Below are 24010 nucleotides of genomic sequence, written 5' to 3'. Positions count from 1 at the left end.
TTTAAACTTAAATATTCGGTGGATGTTCCTTAGGAAATGAGGATGAAGGAGAAGCAGGTGGAGTATAGGTCTGGGTGAATGTAGCCTGGAAAAGTGGGATACATGGATTAAAAACATTTTAATTTTACATTAAGTCTTTTCCTAGATTTCAGTTTGATGTTGAACATGCCCTGATATATAAAGAAGTATTCCTCTGTTAAATCTTGGGGGATTTGGAGGCACTTATGAATTAATTTGTTTCCAGGAGTTCCATCAAAAGAGAAATCCTAAAACTGCAGGTGTTAAAATACAGACCAAAAAACATTTCTTGGTCTGGGAAATTAGACACAGTTCTTAGCTGAATATTAAAATTAAAATGCAGAAAAGACCCCTGAAACCAGTTAATTATTACTCTCAGATTTCAGCGAAATACTTTTCTGGACTTACTTTCAGGATTCTTTCCTTAAAAATAACCAAGATACTTGTGATTTCATGGAAACCCTTCCAATGACACCAAAATCTATTGTTTAAACATTGATAGCTGTTAAATAAATTAAAATATCCAGTAGAGGAGGGAGCAGTGCTGACCCAGGGCAGCCCCAGCCATGGCAGTGCCCAAAACCAGGCAGAAACTGGTGGTATAAAACATGGTCTAAAACTCAGCATTTTGTGCTGAATAATTATAATTCAGTGAAAAGAACAGGAAAATACTGTTGAATGGAAATTGTCATAAGATCAGCCAATTAACACAATTTTTCTGTTGCATTTGATTGCCTTTTCTGTCCTTGGAAGAAGCCAGAAAATAAACCAAGAGATGTATCTGAAGAGATGCATTTTTTTTCTTTTGGCTGCGTAACCACAGATTGATACATTCATAAATTTACAGCATTTTCGGCTTCTGAATGTTTCTAATTTCATTTTGGAGGAGAAGAATATTTCTTCAAACAACTGAGGCTCAACACTGCCATTTTTTTCCTTTTTAAAAGGAAGTCTCTGAAGAGATGTCAGTGTTTTATCTGCAGTGAAGTGTCCTCTTTTCAGGTTTTGATTCCATGTCATCGTTCCTGGTACCCAGTGTTTGAAAGCACAGGAGCATTAATTATTTTGTAATAGTAAATGTCAGCGTGCAGTTGTCTCAAAACCCACCAAAACCAGAACTTTCAGCCCAACTTGTGCCATCTTTGCAGCTTTTAAATGCGAGCACTGCTGGGAAATAACCACCCAGAAATGACAGCTTTGTATGCACAGTTGTTTGATTCACCCCCTTCAGTTTTTAGCTCTAAGTTTAGCAAAATGGGAGTGTGGCATCAGTTGCCCGTGCAGATTTGTTACAGACACAGCCTGCCCTGGAGGCAGCAAACGCTGTCAGGGTGACAGCCACTGCCACAAACCAGAGGGGAATATTTTTGGAACCATCCAAACAGCAGAGGAAGAACATCCTGTTATAAACACACTGATACTAGCATGGCTGCAAAAATATTACTCTGTTTTCTTCCTCAAACACAAAAAAAAAAAATAAACAACAGGGAGTGTTCTCACCCTTCCATTCATTTTTCTGGGTTTCACATTTTTGGGAGAAGCCTGGCTCTTCACAGGGCTGGAGCTGACAGGAATTTTGTGTTTCCCTTCCAACTGTGTCACCAGCGTAGCAGGGATTTGAGGAGGTCACTAAAACTCTCTGTGCCACCACGGTGTTGTGGGAGTGGAGTAAGGCTCTGTCACCTCCACGTGACTTGGGAAGAGAATTACTCTTGGGAGGGTATTTTTGGATACAGGAGATGTTTGGGTGAACAGCAGCGGAGATGCAAAGGGGTTTTTTTATACCTAGAAATCATTAAAAGCCAAAATATTTTTTTTTTTTTTTTTTGAGATTGTTGAGTTTGCTGCTGCGCCGCCGGCGAGTTGAGGGACGTGTGAGTGGTCACTTGGTGGTTATTTCAATGAGTCTGAACGCAGAGAGCACTTGGGTGGAATATGAGTAAATCTCATTACTCTGACGGCGGTTGCCTGACTACAAAGAAAGTTTATATTTAGTAAACTACTCACTCCTGTGACCTAGTTTGCCGGGGATGATAATTTTCTTAGCGTGGCACTGAGCTTACTTTTCCCTGCTCAGATGCCGTGAATGAGGGATTCTTCCCATCTCTGAATTTCTCAGAGGTGGGAATTTCTCCGTTCTCTTGGAAGTCAACTCAGTCCAGGAATTCCCAATTCCCAATATCCCACCCAGATCTCCTCTTTGCCAGTGGGAGCCATTCCCTGGGTCCTGTCCCTCCCTGCCTTGTCCCCAGTCCCTCTCCAGCTCTCCTGGAGCCCCTTTAGGTCCTGGAAGGGCTCTGAGCTCTCTCCTCTCCAGGTGAGCACTCCCAGCCCATGGCCTCTTCTGTGCTCCTCACTCCCTTCAGCTTTGACGAGAGATCCGCTGCTAAAAAAGCATGTACAAGTCATGCAGAAAGGAAGAAAAAGCAAATATTCGTGTTTGGAAGATAAGTGGGATTTCTTTCTAATGGACTTCGTGTCTTGTTGAAGGCTGGGGATTTATTTCTTCCAGAAATATTCCGGTTCTCAGAAATTTTGGTAGCGCTGGGATTTTGCCTGTAGTAAAAAATAAAGTGTTGGTTGTCTATTTACATGGAGACAACACATTTTTTTATTCTATATACTTATGTACAGATAATACTTACATATAATATGTGAGTTAGACTTAAATATTAAATTTATATATTAAATTCTGGTAGTGCTGGGATTTTGCCTGTAGTAAAAAATAAAGTATCTATTGTTTATATGCATAGCGAAAACACATTTTTTTATTCTGTATACTTACATATGTATAATACTTACATATAATATGTGAGTTAGACCTAAATATTAAATTTATATATTAAATTCTGGTAGTGCTGGGATTTTGTAGTAAAAAATAAAGTATCTATTGTTTATATGCATAGAGAAAACACTTTTTTTTTATTCTATATACTTATATACCTGTAATACTTAAATACAATATGTGGGTTAGACTTAAATATTAAATTTATATTTTAAATTTTGTTAGTGCTGGGATTTTGCCTGTAGTAAAAAATAAAGTCTTTGTTGTCTATTTACATGGAGACAATATTTTTTTTTATTCTATATACTTATACACATATAATACTTAAATATAATATGTGAGTTAGACCTAAATACGCAATATAGAGACAAGTATCTGGTGCAGAATACAGCCCAGCATCCCCAAAACTGCCCTTCACCAGAATACCGTGAAATTTATAAAATTAGTGAGGCTCTCCTGCTTTCAGTTAAAATACCTTCTTGTTTTCTGATGGTAATGAGAAAATTCTGTTCTCTGGGTGTCAAGAAAATGGTAAATAGCGGTGAGAAGCAGGATGGAATTCTTCCTCGGGACAGTCTTGGAGTAGACTCATCTGTCGTGTGATCCATTAGTCCTCGCTCGCTCATCTCTGACAAAAACAATCTGACCCCCTTTATTTATTTCTCACTTCAAGCTGTTAATTTAAAAGAAAGTCCGAGGCAGTCTTTTCAGCATTATCGTGGAATTAAAAAAGGAAAACACTCGTGTTTTCCTGCTCGTTCCTCTCCAGAGGTGGCCTTTGGAGCTGAGCTGGATTCTGAGCTCGGAGGAGACTCCAGCCCTGCTCATTCCTGCATTTTCCTGCTCCTGCACTGCACCCTCAGGTGTGAAAATACAAAGATCCCTTCAGTGGTTTTCCAATCTGCTGCTCCTTTACCTTTGCCACTACAAAGAAAAAAAAAAAAAAAAGGAAAAAAAACCAAAGGGAATCTTTTCCTGACTCTGTGTGCAGATATTGTGTTATGCATCGAAAATTTCTGCTGTTTCCTGCGTGCATTTATCTTGCTGTGGAATAATTTTCATGTGACTGGAAGGATTTTTTCTCACAAACAAGAAAAACACCTCCCAGAGGCAGCGACTGATGGAAATTGCAGAGGCTTTGGAGTGTTTCTGTGGTGGTGCATCCCAAATATTCCCTTACCTAACAGAAAATGAATGGAGATTTTGCACCTCTCTGAGCTGATGGGTTTCTTTTTATTCCTAAACATCTCTAGGAAGCTCAGGCATGTTTGTCACCCATGAGATTGAAGAATTCTCACGGGATCCTGGAATGTGTTGGGTTGGGAAGGGCCTCAAAGGCCATCCAGTGCCACCCCTGCCATGGGCAGAGACACCTCCCACTGTCCCAGGCTGCTCCAAGCCCTGTCCAGCCTGGCCTTGGGCACTGCCAGGGATCCAGGAGCAGCCACAGCTGCTCTGGGAAATCCATTCCAGGGCCTCACCTCCCTCCCAACCAGGCATTTCTAAGTTAATTTGATCTTTGATTCGGTAATGAATTTTTGAACATTTAAATAATTCTTGTCACGTATTCAGACAGTTCAGCTTCTTCAAAGTTGTTGCATGGGAATAAATGAACAAAAATTTATAGGAAATTCCGTATCTCTGAAGATACTAAATGTTGAGTTGTATCTAAAGAAATGTTTTGTCCCCAGTCCAGGAAGAAATTAAAAAAAAAAAAAAAAAAGAGAAATCAAAACAGATTCTTCCATTTGAGCAGAGACATATGTTTGGTGGGTTGGCACCAGACTAGGATGCAGAATCCTGTAGAACCAACTCTTCATACTCTGGGATATTTAGAGGAACAACATTCAAAATAAGGTGCTGGAGAACAGAAGAAAAAGAGAAAAATTTGAAAAGGAAGAGCAGGGAGCACCTGAAGAGCAGCACAAAGGAATTCCAGGCACTGCTGGGCTGTGGTGACCAGGAAAGGGTGTTCAGAATCCACAGGGATCTGTTGGATGGGGCTTGGAGCAGCCTGGGCCAATGGAAGGTGTCCCTGCCCATGGCAGGGGTGCCACTGGGTGGGCTTTAAGGTCCCTTCCAACCCAAACCATCCTGGGATTCTCTGTCTCGTTTATGTATCAAATGTCTTAGAGGAATCGACGCCGTAAATCACAGAAAACATTTAATTACATCCAAAAGTTCCCATTAATTGGAGGTGAGGTCATAGTGACTCCTCCTGGTCTTAGGGTGATGATCATAAAATCATGTTTAGAAAAAATGAAGCTCTCGGGTGCCATTCAGCAAAATTAACAGGTCCCAAGAAATTCAGCAGATTCCCTTGAAAGATGTGGTTAAACACAGAAGAAATTTCTTCCCAGAGCTGTGGTGCTCCAAGCCCTTGGAGAAGGCTTAAAGGTTTTGAGAACAAAATTAATGATAGCCTTACAATTATTGCAGTTGTTCTGTTTGAGAGTGATGATTAAATCTGATCAGAAATAACATCTGCAGTGGGAGCAGAGTTTAAATATCTGGATTGTGGCTGTGCAGTTCACAAAGAAAATAGAAAATATCATCTATTAACACAAAAAGGCAACGTGAGAATGATTTACTTGTCAGGCAAAAAAAAAATAAAATACAGATCTTTTCATGGCACTGAAAAAAAATCTGGGGAGGTTAAGGACTGAATGGGAAGTTTGAAGTATGGTTGATAGAAAACCTCAGCACCAAATTATGTGAACAAAGTCACTTTAAGGGGAGACCCAGAACCACTTTGGAGACTCCAAACAAAATCTGTTTAAAGTGGCACAATGAAATATTTCATCATCATCCCAGAGCTGCTCCATATGATGTGTTCTCCCTTTAAAATGCCGTTTTTCACTCCAATTCTCAATCCATTTCCCAGCTTTTTGCAGGTGGGATTTTCCTCTTTGGAGCCACTGGTCCAAACTTGTGTGCTGAACTCATTAAAGAAATCAGTTGTTGGATCCTGCCTAGGTTTCTGTACCAGTTTATTCCTTGGACTTTGCTGGGTTGGGCTTAGGGTTTGGATTAGGGTTGGGTTAGAGGCCAAATAAAGGAAACAGCTGTCAAAAAGGGCTGGTTGAACTTGGTGATCTCAGAGGCTTTTTCCAGCCTTAACTACTCCTGATTCTAAGGGGTTGTAGGTTTTGGCTGCACAAGGTGTGGATTTAAAGGCGATTGGTTTGGGTTTAGTGGTTTTGGGCTTGGAAAAGCCCTCCAAGGTCATGAAGTCCAAGCTGTGGCCATCCCCACCTTGTCACCAGAGCCCTGAGTGCCACCTCCAGGCCTTCTTGGACCTCACCAACATTTGATGTCCTGGACTGGGTTCTTCAGTGATGCTGAGCTCATCACCTGATCTTCTTCACCTCCTGTTTCACAGAAACTTCTGTGACTTCAGGTCTTCCTTGAGCCTTCAATTATGAAAAAAGCATTTTTCCATTCCTCTCCTGCCCCTCAACCCCACCTTGAACCATATCTGGACGTTCCTCACCAATCTGTGGGTTGCTTCCAGCAGCTTTTTGGGAGTTCCCTGGCTCATGCGGTGTCTGGAATGTTTTCCCCAGGCTGACCCATCCATCCTCAGCTGGGCAGGCCTGGAGGTGCAGGGACAGGCAATTCCTTTCTCAGGTCTCCATGAGAAAGAGAGGGAACAGAATCGTGGGCAGTTTTGTTCCAGACGCTGATGGGAGTTTTTCCTCCGTGAGGATTTGACATTTTTGGAGCTCTAGAAAGAGCAGAGTGTCCATGTAGGGATTCCATAACTCGCTGGTTTGTGGGAGAAGTTGGTTTGAAAGGTCTTTTTTCTCAGGAGGGTTTTCCTTTGCTTAGACTTGGGTTCCTCCATGCTCTTAGAAAGTCTAAACCAAGTGGAACTGACTGAGTAAAAAACAAAAATTGTTTCTGAGACAAAAACCTTTAGGCCTGATGAGTTTTCTAGTGATTGAGTTTTTTATATTTATCTTTCCATAGCTACAGTGCTGAGATATGAAAGCAGCACTAACAAATTGTGCTCTGGGGTTATATTGTTGAATAATTTTATTTTTTAAACTCCTAACTGGCATTTATAGTGACCTTGTCTTAAAGTTACCTTTAATTTCAGCCTAGGGAGGTGGTTTAACTTTTCATAATCTGTTAGTGCTTATAATATATCACATTTCAATACTAATTTGTAATTTTATTTAATTGAAATTTTAACTCATGGGACCCTTGCTGTTGTTATTTTGGTGTAACAGTGAATTCCCCAAGACAGACATATTTTTAAATATTCTAATGCAGAGTAATTCTCATGTTCCTCAAGCAGATCAATCCCTTCCCATGTAGTGACTGTTTATTTTTAACAGCAGCTCCTAAATTCACGTGTTGCATGAAATTGTGCCTTTGGAATAAGTAAACGAAGCAGTGTTTAGCTCTCCTGGCTGATTTCCTGCTCTGGTGGTGTTCTGCAGATCCTTGCTGACGATGGTGGTCGCTGGAGGCAGCACTGTTGAAGATTATATCATTTACAGACAAGATCTCTGAAATCTGTTCCCTTCAGCCAGCAAAGGTAACTCAAATAATCCACATTATGCATTTGTCTCGAAGTAATAAATTCGTTGTTGACCTCCAAAAGTGAACAGCAGCTGGAGTTTGGGAGTCTGACCACTCTGCCAAGTTTTAACCCCTTTTTTAATAATAATTTTTATTTATTCTGAAGTGAAAAAAAAATAATAAATATCCATGGAAAGAGCTCCGTTTCTTCTCCTCCTTATAGTTACAGGAATATCTGTCCTTCCTTAGCTTTTTTTTTTTTCTGCACTTAATATTTTTCTTTATTCTTCTTTTCTCATGAATGTTTTGACCTGCAGATCAGTTACAATATTTTTGTGGTACTGATGAGAAGCAGCACTGCCTTAAAATCTAAAGAGTAACTGAGGATGGGGCTTATGCTCAAAAAGACAAAAATAGGTGAAAAAAGGGTAAAACAGTGGTAAATCTCTTGAAAATTTCTATAGAATTTTAGAAGTATGACTTCTTTAAATTAAATATTGAAAGCACAAATCTGATGTGTCCTGTGCCATTTATTTTCTCTGCTTGTATTATTTATTATCAATAAATGATCCAAATAAATGTGAGAATATTCAGGAGAGTTTTGTTTATGGATCATTTTTTCCTATTTTGAAACTAATTCCCTATAAACACCGTAGGTAATATGGGACTTTTTTTTTTTTATTATGGAAATAGAGCTAATTTTCCCACTCATTATCTGCTGTTAATTTAATGTGTGGCAATATCAGAAATTTAGTGCTGATTATGGCAGTAGATTTTTGGTTAGCAGTACAGCTCATCTATGAGCAAACCAATTAAGACATCATTTCAGAATATAATTGAGCTCCTAATGGGGCACTTGAATTCACTGGGAATTTACATATTTGCTTTTCTTTGCTTTAGCAGAGAGGTCCAAAATGAGGCTACAGCTTCAGTTTTGAACTTCTGGAGGCACCAACTCGAGCTGGGGCTTTTCAAAGTGAAGCCTGTAAAGTGCTCTGGAGCAAGGGCAGGGATAAATTCATGGATAAGCTCCTTAATTCTGAAATCTGACCTTTGGATGGCTCTTAGGAGGTGGGAATTTGAGGAACACAACCTCCACTGTTCTTAGGATGCTGAGGCCCAGGTGATGCTCTGGTGCAGCACACTTAAAACTGCTTTAAATACAGTGTTTGCTCCGTGTTTGTAATTCATTTTCTTCTTTTAGTCAGATCAGGATCTGCTGGGAAAGGGCTCGTTCTGCAAAGCTTTCTAATACATATATAATATATACACATATATAATCTCTGTTTTCAAGCAGTATCAGTAGAGAATTCTTGGAAGTGCTTTGTTAGCCCACACAAATTAAGTGTCTCATTTATGGAGTCTTTGAAAATGAAGGAAAGAAATGAAGGCAGTTCTCTTCCCTTTTCATTTTCCCTACAAACTTTGGGGATTTTTTTGACCCTCAGAAGGAAGAATTTTCCATTTAAACGACAATCAGAGAGAGATTATTTATGCCTCTGCCTTACTGAGGGGTTGGTTGGTGTTGTTGTCACTCTTCCCTTCCAGGGTAGACCTTTGCATGTTTTCATTTGTTCTAAAATGGGAATCTACACCATTTGGAAAACCAGATGTTTTGGGGGAATAATTACCAAAGTCTGTGTTTGGGTTCTGAAAAACCCTTTTTTTCTATGTGAAAAACTAGGGCAGGGAAAGTAGTTTTCTCTGTAAGGTTCATGTTGTACTGGTTATTTCCTGAAAGTTTTAATATGTACATGTGGATAAACCTCAGGATGCTCCAGTGAACTCCAAGAAAACATTTAGTTCTCATTCTCAGCATCTTAACTTGTATTTTGTACTCTTTTTTTTCCCCCACTAAAGTGCTCACAGCTGTGCAGGTATTGCAGCCACTGCTGCTGTTCCATTTGATCTATTTTTAAAAGCAGGGGCTCTCTGGATGGAATCCACATTCCTGTGTAGTCCAATACTCCCAAACCTTCCTGACCCTGCCTCACCCACTCAGACCTCGTGCATTATCTTTAATTATATGATAACATTGCAATTTCCCTCCATAGAAACCCTTCCATTAAATAAATGGGATTTAACCAGCAATCCACTGCCTTTAATTGTTCAATCCTGCCTTCCTCAGAAATGTTCAGGCCTTTCCCTGCGGATAAAATTCACAATTTGTGCTTTCTTGCAACTTCAGCAACAGGTTTCAGAGAATCCCACACTGGTTTGGTTGGAAGGGACATTAAAATTCATCCAGTTCCATGGCAGGGACACCTCCCACTGTCCCTGGCTGCTCCAAGCCCTGTCCAGCCTGGCCTTGGGCACCTCCAGGAATCCAGGGCACCACAGCTGCTCTGGGAATTCCAGCCCAGCCAGGAATTCCCAGTTCCCAATCTCCCACCCATCCCTGCCCTCTGGCAGTGGGAGCCATTCCCTGGGTCCTGTCCCTCCATGCCTTGTCCCCAGTCCCTCTCCAGCTCTCCTGGAGCCCTTCAGGCCCTGCAAGGGGCTCTGAGCTCTGCCTGGAGCCTTCCCTTCTCCAGGGGAACATTCCCAGGGCTCTGAGCTCTGCCTGGAGCCTTCCCTTCTCCAGGAGAACATTCCCAGGGCTCTGAGCTCTGCCTGGAGCCTTCCCTTCTCCAGGGGAACATTCCCAGGGCTCTGAGCTCTGCCTGGAGCCTTCCCTTCTCCAGGGGAACATTCCCAGGGCTCTGAGCTCTGCCTGGAGCCTTCCCTTCTCCAGGGGAACATTCCCAGGGCTCTGAGCTCTGCCTGGAGCCTTCCCTTCTCCAGGGGAACATTCCCAGGGCTCTGAGCTCTGCCTGGAGCCTTCCCTTCTCCAGGGGAACATTCCCAGGGCTCTGAGCTCTGCCTGGAGCCTTCCCTTCTCCAGGGGAACATTCCCAGGGCTCTGAGCTCTGCCTGGAGCCTTCCCTTCTCCAGGGGAACATTCCCAGGGCTCTGAGCTCTGTCTGGAGCCTTCCCTTCTCCAGGGGAACATTCCCAGGGCTCTGAGCTCTGCCTGGAGCCTTCCCTTCTCCAGGAGAACATTCCCAGGGCTCTGAGCTCTGTCTGGAGCCTTCCCTTCTCCAGGGGAACATTCCCAGGGCTCTGAGCTCTGCCTGGAGCCTTCCCTTCTCCAGGGGAACATTCCCAGGGCTCTGAGCTCTGCCTGGAGCCTTCCCTTCTCCAGGGGAACATTCCCAGGGCTCTGAGCTCTGCCTGGAGCCTTCCCTTCTCCAGGGGAACATTCCCAGGGCTCTGAGCTCTGCCTGGAGCCTTCCCTTCTCCAGGGGAACATTCCCAGGGCTCTGAGCTCTGCCTGGAGCCTTCTCCTCTCCAGGAGAACATTCCCAGGGCTCTGAGCTCTGCCTGGAGCCTTCCCTTCTCCAGGGGAACATTCCCAGGGCTCTGAGCTCTGCCTGGAGCCTTCCCTTCTCCAGGGGAACATTCCCAGGGCTCTGAGCTCTGCCTGGATCCTTGTCCTCTCCAGGAGAACATTCCCAGCTCTCCCAGCCTGGCTCCAGAGGGGCTCCAGCCCTGCAGCAGCTCCATGGCTCCTCTGGACTCTCCAGCAGCTCCAGGTTTTCCTTGTTTTGGGGGCAAATCCAGCATTAATAACACAGAAACCTGGGACTGCACACCTGGGAGGATGAGTGGGGTTTGCACCTGCCCACCTTTTTCAACGTGGCAAATTCCAGATGGAATTGGAAGGAATTTGGTGCTGTGCACTAACTGACAGCCACAGTGTCCTGTGCCATGCCCAGCTCCAAGCCTTCTAGATCATCAGGAACACAGATCCCGGTGCATTTCCCATGGCAGCAGGGATCTGTTGGAGGTGTTTGTTGTCTCTGAGGCGTTCCTGAGCAAACTGCAGGCTGCAGAGCTCCCTTCCCTGCAGCCCGTGCACACAGAGCCGTGGCTGTGCTCCCACTGCTCCCTGCAGGGCCTGGCTGCCACCCCTGGCCTTCCCAAGCTTTGGGTTTGGGTTATCCTAAGCCAGCCTTGGCTCCCAGCAGTTTTCTCCTCAGCCTGTTTTCCTGAGGTGTCATTAAAAGCAAGGAGCCCACTTCCCTTCTCTGAAGCCCCGATGTTTTGCTGAGAACAATCAATTTTCTGTCTCGCTCTCTCTTCTTTCCATATGAAAGGCTTGGAGTTTTGGGAAATCCCAAGGTGCTCTCTCTAAAGCAAGGTATAAATGAATTCTACCTTCTTAAATTTAATAAAAGGAAACCTACTTCATTTGAATTTTTTTTTTCTACAGAAAGTATTTTAAGGATTTGGGTTTAAAAAAAGACATTTTCCTAATGTTGCTCTTTACTATCACAACTTTTAGGAGCATTTTAGAGCCAAATTTTCAAAGTACGTTTGAAATCTAATAGATTTGATAAGTTGTTCTCTGCCTGAGCAGAAATTTTTGGACCACTTCTGCCAAGTTTTTGCAAGAAGTTTGATTTCCATGTTCCCCATTTCTCTTCCAGCTGCTCCCTCTGAAACTGAATTATGGGCTGGCATTTTGAATTTTTCCTTACAGAGATATTGTAAATAAAACCAACTACAAAGGCTTCTCAATTTGAAAAATTGGAGCAGCAGGCTCCTGAACAAAAGGAAATGTTCCCAACACTTCTTTTATTGTAACCAAATTAATCAAGCTCAGAGATTTAGTTGTAATTTCAAAGTTAAACGTTTAAGTAATGCAAAACTCTTTAATCCTGCAGTGCCTCTCTCTTTAGAACTCATAACAAAATGGCAAAATTGCTACAGTTAATTTCTTTAATAGTCAATTTTTCTTAGCAAAGCTAAAGATTGGCTTCCTGCAACTCCAGGAACCTGGATACCTCCAGAAAGTTTTGAGGTTCTTGGGATAGCTCCAGAAAATGTTGAGGGTTTGGATTATTTCAGTCTGTGCTATTAGAAAACGTTACATATCTCCATCCTCAGGTCTTCCTGAAATATCACAAGAAATTTCTGTGAAGTGGAAGCCACATCTTTTTGCTGAAAGGGCTGCTGGTTTAAAATAATAGATAGGAGCTCCTGTCATTATTTATTAATTATAAATGATATTTAAAAGAAGAATGTAGAGTGTAGTACTTAAGATAAACCAAATTATTCTTTTCTGTTGAACCACCAAACCATAGTCAGATCGTTGATTTTTGTTTTAATAATTCCTTTTGAAAAAAAAAAAAAAGGAAGCCCAAGGGCAGCAAATTTAAAATGTAGCTGTTAATGAAAACCTAAAAAAAGTTGAATTTTTTTTACATGAAGGTGGCCAGAAAGGTTGTGAAGGGATTCTTTTTTTCATTTTGAGCTTCAATTTTGTTTTGTTTTCCCCTTCCTATCAATTCATATCCTTGGAGGGCCACTCTGTGGTGAAAAATGTATTGAAATGCTTTAGGAAGGCACCATCACTTTTGAGATTCTCAACTGGCCTTTTCCTAGAAGGATCCTAGTCCAGGGAAATGCTTGAAAATTAAAACCTGGGATGCTTTTAAAATCAAACACACCAAGTTTCTGAAGAAAAGAGCCTCTCTTCCTCTCCAAACCTGTGGTGATCCTCCAGAGCTGCACACAAAAAGGGTTATTTTTATTTTTTACCACATTCCTGACAAATATTCCTGAGAGGTGCAGCTTCTCTCCAAGGTGGGGCAGTAATTGCCACAGTTGGCTTTGGCTCAGCCTCCCAAACTAAGTTTGGATCACTTCAAAGGATTCATCACATTTCTTGGAGGTTTCATCTCAGAATCAGGGAATCATTTGGGTTGGAAAAGAGCTTTAAGGTCACAGAGTCCAGCCATTAACCCAACCCAATCCACCCTCAGTTTATTGGTGCCATTCTGGGAGTGGGGGCAAAACAGCTGAATTTAGGGAAAGGGAAGATGAACTCAAGTTTCTGTTTAAAAACTCATCAAAAGTTAAAATATCTCCTCTTTTTTGATCAGTCCTTAATCCAGGAAGTAAAGCTGTTCAGGACACAGATCCCGGTGTGAATTTTACATGGCAGCAGGAATCTATTTGAGGTTCTTCTTGTTTAGATGTTAGAAAACAAAATGCTCTTGTTTCTGTACCACAGAAATGGGAGTGTTCACTGGTGAATCCTGGTGTGATTTGATAATAAATAGTTCATCAGGAAGCAGCTCCAGGAGTGAATTCTTGGTTCATTCTGTCCCAACAAGGGAACAGCAAAACCTGGCCACAGGTGTCCCTTCAATAAAAGGCAACAGAGGAAGATCCATAAATATTATAGGTATTATAATGTATATTTGACCTCCCCAAGATAATTCCAACTCCATCTTTTTATGCTGCTAATTCTTATTTGGAAGTTTTATACCTTTGCCAGTGCAGACATTTATGTTGGTTCAGGCCTAGATATATATTTTTTTTTTCCCTTAAGTTTTCTTTTTATCTGCAGCAGAATTTCAGCGTTTGAGTGGCAGCAAGTGACATTTGCAGAGGACAGATCCTGCAGGCAAATGAGCAGGTGACAGGAGGCACAATGGCACTCAGGAATAGTCTGACACGTGGGTGTTCCGACTGGAGGATCCTCTTTGTGTTCAATGAAGTTCTCATGGAGCAGCTTTCAGCTGATATTGTATTCTCAGAGTATAGAATTCAATGTATCCCCATCACACCCAGCCTTCAGCTGGGGTTCTTTACACCATTCTGCCTTATAATAGCACTTAAAGTGCAGAAAGCTGAGTAAACTGCCTCTGAGTGTTGTATCAGAATGATATCCACATGCCTTCATCAGGTTAATATTTATTATTCAGTTGATTGTGATCCTTGGAAAACAGTTCTTGGGAACTGGTGATGGGAGAGAAAGAGCTTTGTTCCTGTAAAGGGCACTTCAAAACTCACTGGAAACTACAAAGTTTTTATCTTCCAGTGAAGTTAGCAAATCCTTGCTTCAGGGGATTAAAAACTGCTCTTCGGGCTACTTCAAACCAATAAAGCCATATTTTCAATATTTGGCTGATTTTTCCATGTCAGGGGTGTCATTAAGGCTGTGGGTAGCCCTGTTCTGCAGCCCTGCAATCCTGTAAAATCCAGCTCTTTTACAATGTCTCCCCTTGGAAAGGATTGGGAGGGTTTAAAGGTGAGCCAGGCACCTCCCTCAGCACAAGGGTATAAAATCTGGGCGTTCCCACCAAATGGTTTTCCATAATTCAGCTGTTTTTTTTTCTTTCTTAGTACTTAAAACACTTTTTTCTAATGCCTTTTCAGTGGAAATTATGATTATGAACTAGTCCATACATAAAACTGATTTTTCTGATTCGTCTTAAATTGCATTTCCTTGATGATCTAAAATACATTTCAAGCTTTTAAAAATAGACCACAGAAGGGGACAAGTCCCTGCTTTGACACAGATGTTTCTGCAGGAGGGCCAATGCCCTCAGATTATCACGACGGTCCCATCTAAACATATTTAAAATACAAAATTACACATTCTCCATGAATAGTTTTGATTTGGGCTGCAGGAATGTGGAGCTAAAATTCCACTTAAAGATGGTTTATAATTAGGAAGGGCCAGCCTGGCTGCAGCTGCAGGGACAGGGATAAGGACAGGCTGATGAGGCCAGAGCAGGAGATGGGAATGACACACCTGAGCCCTGGAAGAACAGACTCTGGGAGCCCAGGTTCAGTGCCCAAAGTTGGGTTGAGGCCTTGAGGCTGCCCCAGAGCAGAGGCTGAGCAGAGTCACAGAATAAAGCAGGGATCCATGAAAAGGATCTCCTCCATGGATCCACCCTGGGCAGCACCAGAGCCCAGCCAGGGCTGCACCCAAGATGAACCCAAATGGTCCCAAAATGCACGAGCGCTCCCGGGGGCTCTCACTGGGATCAGCTCTGCTCCATTGGCACATTGCAGTTCATGGTCCAGTTCCAGCTTTAGGTGATCGAGTCCCATCCTGCTTGTTTTTCTCTCTCCAGCCCACGGTGTTTGTGCTCCTGGGCTGGGATTGGGATCATTTGTCCTTGGTGCCCAGCTGGAGAAGGAATTGTTTTGTCTCCCTGCTCTGTGCAGAGAGCTCAGCAACACTGAATGTGAAGCTCAGAGCTGCACACTGAAGCAGCTCAGAGCCTGAAATATATAAAATCTAAACCTGAGGCATCAATATTCGAGTGCTTTTGTGAAGAGGGGAATGTGGCTCATCCATGAAAAAGTCCTTCAAACCAGGAATACTTGTTGGGAAACCTGTCCTGGAGTGAAGAGGGGAGTGGGACCCTCACTGGGCAAGGCTTGTGTGGTTGTGTCTGACATCTCTGGATCTGCTCCCTGCAGGATTTGATTTCCTGTCCCAGACAGCTCCTTTTGCTTTTCTAGGCACCCAAGGGAGAGTAAGGAAGGGCTCTGGGGTGACTTTCCAGTTCCTACAAGGGCTTCAGAAGAGCTGGAGAGTGACTGGGAGCAAGGGATGGAGGGACAGGACACAGGGAATGGCTCCCACTGCCAGAGGGCAGGGATGGGTGGGAGATTGGGAACTGGGAATTCCTGGCTGGGAGGGTGGGCAGGCCCTGGCACAGGGTGCCCAGAGCAGCTGTGGCTGTCCTGGGTCCCTGGCAGTGTCCAAGGCCAGGCTGGACAGGGCTTGGAGCAGCCTGGGACACTGGAAGGTGTCCCTGCCATGGCAGGGGTGGCACTGGATGAGCTTCCAAGCCCATTCCCTCTGGGACTGTGTGAATTTCAAAGCCAGAAGCCAGCCCAGTGACTGTTCCCAGCCTTCCTGCAGCTCTCAGGCTATCACCTTTCACAGACCCTGCTCACAGCTCCCTGATCTTGTTTCAGAGCCTGGGACTGACAGTGAGCTCAGCACAGCACCTTGAAAACTGTTTCCATATTAATGACCCATAACAGTAACAAAGTGCATTTTATATAAAATTACTCCTACCTCTCACCTGGATGATCTTGGAAATCTTTTCCAACTTTAACCATTCTGTGATCTGAACTGAGGTATTTTCTGTGTTTTATACATACTAAATCCTGCCTAACTGTATTTTTGCTTCTTGTTGTTGCAGTCCATTATTCCTTGTGCACTTCCCTCAGCTGTGCTTCTGCTTCAGCCTTTTCTTGCTCTTCTCGCAGAAAGGAAAAACGATGCCAGTTGGGAAATTTTTTGCAAGGCATTTGTGTGGAAATGATCTCCCAACCAGGGAGCTGAGGAGCACAGCCCAGTGTCCTCCTGCTCTGGCTCTGTGGCATAAATTTGGTTTAGAAAGTGCTACGTTTGTAGCTGCACTCCTGATGTGTCTTGTTTTGTATCCCCTAAATTACTGATACACACAATGTGGTAGGTTTTAAACAGAGATTTTTCAAAGGCTGAAACATTTATTAAGGTAAGGCTTGTGCTGTCCCAAATAAATAGTGACACACCAAATTCTGAGGGAGATAAAATGGCATTGCTGTGTATTCAGAGCCTGCTCCAGGTATGGAGTGACAGAATTCCAGGGTCTGTCCTCTCCCACTGTGGAGAAACAGGAGGAAGAGATAAAACCATAAGTGATTTTTGGGTTCAGGTCAGGGGGATTACATTGCTGGCTGGAAGGAAAGAAGGGTCTGGCTTCCTCCTCTGTGATCAATCCCTAAATCCAGAAGGATATAAGAAGCTGAAAGCAGTTTAGCCCCTCAGCCTGGGAAGTGAACTTGAAAAGTGGGATGAAGGGAAGGGGGGCAAGGAGAGCTTGCAAGGATTACAGCCTCTTCCTTCCTTGTTGGAATAGCAGGGCTGTGCTCCTTGGAGTAAATTCTAGCTTAGATTCTTCAAGTTCATGGGATATTTATATTTACAATAATGGGAAATATTCACTGAAAAGGGAGGGAAAAAAACCCCAAACCACAGCATACAAAAGGTCTGCTGGACTGGCACAATGGTAAATTATTTGTTTAGGTGGAAATGGGAATTTATAACATATGAATCTAGAATTGAACTGTGTGTTCTAGCAGTGAACTAAATGTGATTTAGTGATGACAAAAAGGTGATTTTAAAGCAGACAGATTGAGGATTGTCCAGCTGGAATTGCTGAATCCTGGAGTCCTGATTCTTGATGGCAGAGCTGAAAAAATATTTCAGTTACAGAATCACAAACACAGCTCTGTAATGACTGAATTTCATGGTTCCATTTCTGAATTTCAGTGTCCTATTCCTGAATTACACTGTTCCATTCCCGAATTTCAGTGTTTTATTCCAGAATTTGAGTGCTCCATTCCTGAATTTCAGTGTCCTGTTCCTGAATTTCACTGTTCTACTCCTGAATTTCACTGTTCCATTCCCAAATTTCAGTGTTCCATTCCTGAATTTCACTGTTCCATTCCTGAATTTCACTGTTCTATTCCTGAATTTCACTGTTCCATTCCTGAATTTCATTGTTCCATTCCTGAATTTCAGTGTCTTTTTCCTGAATTTCACTGTTCCATTCCTGAATTTCAGTGTCCTATTTCTGAATTTCAGTGTCCTATTCCTGAATTTCACTGTTCCATTCCCAAATTTCAGTGTTTTATTCCAGAATTTGAGTGTTCCATTCCTGAATTTCAGTGTCCTGTTCCTGAATTTCAGTGTTCCATTCCTGAATTTCATTGCTCCATTCCTGAATTTCAGTGTCTTTTTCCTGAATTTCACTGTTCCATTCCTGAATTTCAGTGTCCTATTCCTGAATTTCAGTGTCCTGTTCCTGAATTTCACTGTTCCATTCCCAAATTTCAGTGTTTTATTCCAGAATTTGAGTGTTCCATTCCTGAATTTCAGTGTCCTGTTCCTGAATTTCACTGTTCCATTCCCAAATTTCAGTGTTTTATTCCAGAATTTGAGTGTTCCATTCCTGAATTTCAGTGTCCTGTTCCTGAATTTCACTGTTCCATTCCCAAATTTCAGTGTTTTATTCCAGAATTTGAGTGTTCCATTCCTGAATTTCAGTGTCCTGTTCCTGAATTTCACTGTTCCATTCCCGAATTTCAGTGTTCCATTCCTGCATTCTGGAAGGGCCTCTCATTCCAGTGGCTGGCCCCTCTGCTTTGCAGACATTTAGGTAACTCTGCATCAAGTTTTGCAAGGTGAGCTCTAGGACAGAGATTCCAAACCAGTTAAATTTCTTCTTACCTGTCCTTGAACTCATCTAGAAACACTGTCAGTGCTGAAGCCATCCCTGTTGTTCATTTCCATCATTCTATAGCTCCCATAAAAGATAAAAAATAAAGATTTTGGAGAAGTATTGAAGGTGTTTCTGATGAGGTTTTCTTGTGAAAGTCTAGAGAAAATAAACATGAATTCTTCTATCAGTAGGTCTTGCCGTAACATCTGCACCTTGATGATTTAAGTTTACTAAATTACTAAATTCAGGGTTTGGCCAACAAAAGTGGTGGGACAAACTGTGGCACATCTGGATTTGTCCAAATGGATCTGGAGTTTGTCCTTGTCCACAGCAGCTCAAGGCCTGACAGTAAAAGAAAACAGAATATTTCTGAAAGCTGAAAGCTCAGAAGGCTGAGTTGATGCTTTCAAGACTAGAAAGTAAATAATACAAGAAACCAAAAACCTCATCTGTGCTTCTAAAGAAAATGCACTAAAATAGCTGAAAACCTGCAACACCTTCAAGGCACCCTTCGAACATTAGAAAAACTTGCATTTTATCTCCTTTTCACTCAAAGGTGTGGTTTTAGATGCAGAGGTTGGTGATCTCCAGGGCCTGGATGCTTTTTCCTTTGGACATTTCCTAAGCAGCTGATAAAGAGTGGGAGGGCCTGCTGGCTGCCTCGTTAGGGTGATTTCATTTTTTAACAGCTTTCAGTAGGTGTCACATATGGTACCTCTGGATGGATTCTGACAGGAGTACAAGACTGAAGGCTTTTGGCTTTGTAGGAGCCAAACTGTCTCTTCAGCTGTTGTTGTTTCAGTGGCTCACCAGAACCAGTCCAGAAACGGCTTCAGGGATTTGGGAGGTGGGAGCAGAGCTTTCCTCCTGTCCCTTCACTCCCTTGGGGTCACCCTGAGCTGTGCTGCTGCCTGGGGGCTCCCCAGGAGGTTTCCCTTCAGTGGCAAGTTCTGTGTGGATATTTGGGAGCAGGACACCAACGTGTGCTTTCACCATGGCCACTGGCAGGGTGTGGGCAGTGGTTCCCAAAGCTTCACATCCCAGATTGTCATGGGATCATGGAATGGGTTGGGTTGGAAAGGACCTTAAATCATCCCAATCCGAGGGGCAGGGACACCTCCCACTGTCCCAGGCTGCTCCAAGCCCGTCCAGCCTGGCCTTGGACACTTCCAGGGATCAGGGGCAGCCCAGCTGCTCTGGGAATTCCATCAGCCCCTCCCCACCCTCCCAGGGAAGATGCCAAGGCTCCTGCCAAGGTGATTTTCCAGGAGGAGTCACCCCTGAAGGAATCAGTCTGGGAAAACTCATTAGGTGGGTAAAAGCACCAGGATCCGCAGTGTTCCAGAGAACACTTCCAGAAGGAAGTTTAGTAGCTGATAACTTCCTAATTAACATTCCAGAAAGCTCTCTGGCATCTCTGGGAATGCACCTGAGCAGCAATATTACTTTTTGCCTAAAAAAATAGAAGAATATGTTAAACTGTATTGATGTTAAACCAAAAGCTACCACAAATAAATGGGGTAAAATAAATGTTGTCCCTTCCGAAGAAAAAAAACTAAGCCTAGAGTTAAGTTCTGTCCCTGGCACTTTATTAAATTTTAAAAGAGGAAAGAAGACACATTGGCCCTGTTAGACTTTCCAGCAGTTTGGGGAAGAAAAAGTCACTTTTTAATGGAAAGTTGCTTTGAGTGCTAGAAGCCCAACAGTTAAAAACACAAGAATTCTTTTACTATTGCAAATCCTGCTCAGTTAAAGGGAACGTGGCAATTCTAAATCATCTGTCCCAGGAAATCAGCACTGGTTTGAAATGTGTACAAACTGAAAACAGTCTATGCCAGAATTCCTTGTGCTAGTGCCAGCTAAAAGCAAGAAAGAAAGGGGGAAAAATCAAATTGATGGGTTTCAAAGCTGATAATTGTGCTTGAGTGCTGTGGCTGTAAATCACTGAGTGGTTTTTCCTTGGATACAACAGTCACTGCATGTAAATGTACACATGTTGCCTTTGCAGTAGTACAAAATACCTGAAATCCTCAATTCCAGTTATTAAAATACAACCTGATGCAACATTTCACCATTTGCCTTAACCTGAGATGATTCCATGAATGACAAGTACCATAATGCTGAGGGAAATCAAAATTCATGCACAATGTGATGGCAGAATGTGTGACCTTAACTTCAGAGCAGCACAACGTGCTAAATTATCTTGCTGTAGTTCCAAAAAGCTTCATGGATTCAGTTTTTTAGAGTGTTACTCTTGAAGAGTGGGAAATTTTAAAAACAATTTTCAATTCCGTGTGAAGAGACGTCTCCGTTTGGCTCAGCTTCTCCAAAATCATCTCTCAAGTCCCTGCCTGTGTCTGCAATCATTTTTGGGCAGAGACAATCATTACTCTGCAGGTGTGTTGGATCTGTTCCTCAGGATGACTCCACACTCCTGGTTACATCCATGGCCCTTCCCAAATCATCTCCTGCTGCTGATCTCACAAAAATTTGAAAGTAAATGTTAAAACAAGATTCTATTCCTCTTTATTGGTTTTATGTCTTCTGTATTCAGAAAGAGCAGCTGGAAAATGAGCGACAAAAATGGATTTTTATCAAACTTACTGATAGAATTTATCCAGAGGTACAGAAATTGTGCAGAATTTCACAGAAATTCATGGAATCACAGGATGGTTTGGTGTGGTTTGGGTTGGGAGGACCTTAAAGCTCACCCCAATCCACCCCTGCCATGGGCAGGGACATCTCCCACTGTCCCAGGCTGCTCCAAACCCCTTCCAGCCTGGCCTTGGGCACTGCCAGGGATCCAGGGAACCCTCACTCAGGCCACCACTAATGTTGATTCTTTTGTTTCTTTTTTGTTAAGCTTGGGATTAAACAGTGAGTCAATATTTTTTGTTTGGACTCAAATATTTATTAGTTCTTATTTATATTACAGTCTCACAGAGTGTGAGTTCTACAGCACTTCACTCTAAAAATGGAGCCGTGTCTCTCTCTACAAGGTCTTTTAAGGATAAACTGTTTAATTAAGAAATGACGCAAATTATTTTTACTTTTAACTCAATAAGTAACTACTCATGTCTTGTAATGTGGACTTTTTTATCTAATATTACGCAATACTACCTAAATCTAGAAGGAAGAAGGTAAAAAGGAAGGACTAGCTTCTGCTCTAAAACCTCCACCTTGCTTTATACGTATCACTATAGTCTAAAACATTAAATTTTCCCCCCTGTGATATCACACACTTCTATCCAAACTCCACACCCACAATCCCAGTTCTGTCATTCCATTTTGGGACCTTCTCCACGGCCTCAGGTCAATGCCGTGTTCTCCTGGGGGTCAGTGCCTGGCAGCACAGGAATCTAAAATTCTCAGCAGCCAGGGTCCAGCACAGGGGCAGCCACAGCTTCTCTGGCACCCTGTGCCAGCCTTTGAGACTTTTTTTGCAAAGCCCAGGCTGCCATTCGTGGTGTGGTTGCAACAAATTTAGAGCTTGTTGTGGGTTTGGGGTTTGGACCAAGACAATTAGTTCAATTAATAAAGCAGAAGGATGTTTGTGCTGTCACATTAATTGTGCCACAAAATGACGTGGTTGCATCGAGTGGGGAGAAACACTGCTGTAAAATATTTTGGTAAATAGGTACCATAGTAGCCCTCGATGATAATTTGGAGAATGTGAGAATACAGTGTTACTGCAGGTCAATTCATATTTTCTGTATTTTATGTTTCTTTGGACAAATTAACCAGAAGTCTGTTAGGGAAAAACCTTGGTTATGCTGCTCATTTTTATCTGCTGCCTAAAATACTTGAAGGTGCTGAGGAGCAAATTTTTTTACCCTCCTGTGTTCACCATCATGTGCTCAATTGGGCTGACCTGCAGCACTAAAAGCCAAATTATTTGGTGTGTCCATCTAAGACATTTCCATGTGTGTTCTAGGATAAATTCTTACCTTGAGTAAGCTTGCACCACTTTGTAGTGAAGCCCTAGTATCCAAAATGAGCATCTGCCTGCATGAGTAGATTCTTAATTCTGGTGGTTTAGCAGAGGACATGTTTATAGTTCAGAAAATAAATAATTCAGGAGCCTCTATCTGCCTTGTGCTGACTCTTTGTAACCTTACTTGAGATTTACTAATTCAGTCCTTCTACTTAATACCAGTTAACTGCTACCTGCAAGGACCTGAGTTGAGGAAAGACCTGGGCTTTGTTATTCGAAGCTGCTAATGGAAAATACCAGTAATAATAATAATAATAATAATAATAACAAAATTATATATACTATATTATATATTATATAACATATATATTATGAGGCTGCTAAAAGCTTTGGATGGTGCCACGGAGCAGGAAACTGAACTGATGTAAAATCTGATCACTGATGATGTTAAAAGAGCCCCAACAAGTGCACAGGTCTCACTTCATGGAAAATTAAAGATGCTCTTACTGGTTTTCAGGCTATCTTGATATTAGGGAGGAATACTGAGTTATCAAGGAATAATTCTTGTTGTCCAAACGAAATGTTTCCATCTGTTCTCTGCAACTGAGCAGGAGCTAAAATAGGCATTTTCTGTGCTCTGGTGCCATTTCCAGAATGGCTTCATTTTGTCTTTATGCTCAAAATCATGTTTTGCTGGCATTCTCTAAGACTTTGGTTGCTCAAATGAAGGTCCTGTTCCTCACACTTGCTGATCACATTCATCCAAAGAGAGGGCAAACGTAGAATTCCAGTTTGAGGTTATTTTAGGTCCCAGTTTTGTTTAGGTTTGGTTGCCACTTTTGCACATTCGCACATTCCAACAAAGCAGATTGAAGTTTTCTCCCCTGGCACAGCGCTGCCATCCCTTGAAAGGTGCTTTTAAAATCCCACCAAGTTCTTTGTACGTGGAATTACTTTCAGCCTTTAACTTTTTGAAAGTGATGGGACCATTCAGATCCTTTAAATAGGGCTTGATTTGGATCTGCTCAAAAAATAGAGCCCAAAAATACTGAAATACAGGAGAGGCTGATGGGAGGAGCAGCAGCTCACAGGGCTTGTAAGGTAAGGAAGAAGTTTCTGGGTGAAGCCATGTCGAGACATTGTATTTCTGTTTTCTGGTGTGGAAGACAGATCCCAGTACAGATCCCAGTACTTGGGTGACATTCCCAGTGTTCCTGCACCACAAGGTCCTGGCAGATCACATCCAACTGCCTGGACCTGGCATGTCCACCTTGTCACACATCACACCAAGGCTGCTGCCCAGAATTTGGGAAGAGTTTTCTCAGAGCTGCAGGCTGAACTCAGCTTTGCAGTGATGCCTCAGGTTTAGCTTTTCTGTTTTTCAGGCTCTGTGCTGCTTTAGTGTGCAGCTCTGAGCTTCCCATTCAGTGTTGCTGAGCTCTCTGCACAGAGCAGGGAGACAAAACAATTCCTTCTCCAGCTGGGCACCAAGGACAAATGATCCCAATCCCAGCCCAGGAGCACAAACACCGTGGGCTGGAGAGAGAAAAACAAGCAGGATGGGACTCGATCACCTAAAGCTGGAACTGGACAATGAACTGCAATGTGCCAATGGAGCAGAGCTGATCCCAGTGAGAGCCCCCGGGAGCGCTCGTGCATTTTGGGACCATT

At 42.7% G+C, this 24010-nt stretch overlaps 1 protein-coding gene across 6 annotated transcripts in view; it reads left to right on the top strand.

Moving 5' to 3' along the window:
• The window catches only part of MBD5 (methyl-CpG binding domain protein 5), a 123370-nt gene that overhangs the window by 36725 nt on the left and 62635 nt on the right, over nucleotides 1-24010 (top strand). For all 6 annotated transcript variants that reach the window (XM_068195127.1, XM_068195126.1, XM_068195125.1 and 3 more), the window contains exon 2: nucleotides 7252-7349. The gene's annotated coding sequence lies outside the window, so the exon portion shown is untranslated. The remainder of the gene's footprint in view (nucleotides 1-7251; nucleotides 7350-24010) is intronic.

The sequence above is a fragment of the Anomalospiza imberbis genome, chromosome 7 (assembly GCF_031753505.1).
Source record: "Anomalospiza imberbis isolate Cuckoo-Finch-1a 21T00152 chromosome 7, ASM3175350v1, whole genome shotgun sequence".
In the NCBI taxonomy this organism is placed as follows: Eukaryota; Metazoa; Chordata; class Aves; order Passeriformes; family Viduidae; genus Anomalospiza; species Anomalospiza imberbis.
This window is presented reverse-complemented; position numbering and strand designations above follow the sequence as displayed.